This window comes from Arachis hypogaea, chromosome 1 (genome assembly GCF_003086295.3).
Source record: "Arachis hypogaea cultivar Tifrunner chromosome 1, arahy.Tifrunner.gnm2.J5K5, whole genome shotgun sequence".
In the NCBI taxonomy this organism is placed as follows: domain Eukaryota; kingdom Viridiplantae; phylum Streptophyta; class Magnoliopsida; order Fabales; family Fabaceae; genus Arachis; species Arachis hypogaea.
In genome coordinates, this window is record NC_092036.1 from 50,395,078 (window position 1) to 50,396,247 (window position 1,170).

A 1,170-nucleotide genomic window follows, 5' to 3' on the forward strand; every position below is an offset into this window, starting at 1 on the left:
GGGAAAAGAATTATTGGTGCTGAGGAAGAAGAGGAAGAGTACTTTGAACCCAACATGGAAGAGAATTTGGAGAACAATCATGAAGAAGAAGCTCACAACCATGCTAGAGAAGGCCATGCAAACCGTGCTGGGAAAGAAAGGAGAGTTCTAGGCTCCTATATCAATCCTAATCCAGGAAACTGTGAAAGTAGCATTCAGAAGCCCGCCATACATGCCAACAATTTCGAACTAAAACCCCAGCTCACTCTTGTTCAGAACAATTGTTCATTTGGAGGAAGTGCTCAAGAAGACCCCAATCAACATCTAACCACCTTCCTTAGAATTTGTGACACTGTGAAGTCCAATGGAGTCCATCCAGATGTCTATAGGTTGCTCTTGTTCCCTTTTTCACTCAAGGACAAGGCATCCAAATGGCTTGAATCCTTTCGAAAGGAGAGCTTAACAAATTGGAAGATGTGGTGAACAAGTTTTTGGCAAGATTTTACCCTCCTCAAAGGATCAACAGGCTGAGAGCTGAGGTGCAAACTTTCAGGCAATAAGATGGTGAGACTTTTTATGAAGCATGGGAGAGGTTCAAAGACCTAACAAGAAGATGCCCTCCAGAGATGTTTAATGAATGCGTTCAACTTCACATCTTCTATGAAGGTCTTTTCTATGAGTCAAAGAAGTCTGTGGATCATTCATCAGGAGGCTCTCTAAACAAGAACAAAACCATTGAGGAAGCCATAGATGTCATTGAAATAGTTGTTGAAAATGACTACTTCTATGCCTCCGAAAGAAGTAACACCAGAAGAGTAATGGAGCTGAACCATATGGATGCATTGTTAGCTCAAAATAAGATGATCACCAAGCAGCTAGCAGATCTTACCAAGAAGGTGGAGGAGAACCAAGTTGCAGCAGCCATCACCTCATCGTCAGCTCAAGAAGGAGTAAACATAGGAGAAGAATGTGACTGGGAGCAAGCCAACTATGTTGAAAATTCACCTAGACAAGTCCATGATCCATACTCCAAAACTTACAACTCTGGTTGGAGAAATCACCCCAACTTTGGATGGGAAAACCAACAAGACCAAGGGCAAGATCAGAGATGCCACAACCTCAACTCCAACAACAATGCAACTCATCAACACACCTCACAGAGATCTTACCAACACCCATCTAACCAATCTT

General features: G+C 42.6%; 1 non-coding gene across 1 annotated transcript; it reads right to left on the reverse strand.

The window, feature by feature from the left end:
• Nucleotides 1-503: 503 nt before the first annotated feature.
• LOC112711482 (small nucleolar RNA R71) lies at nt 504-611 on the reverse strand. The gene has a single exon (XR_003157505.1). It is a non-coding gene; the product is annotated as a small nucleolar RNA R71 (small nucleolar RNA).
• Between the last annotated feature and the right edge of the window lie 559 nt (nt 612-1,170).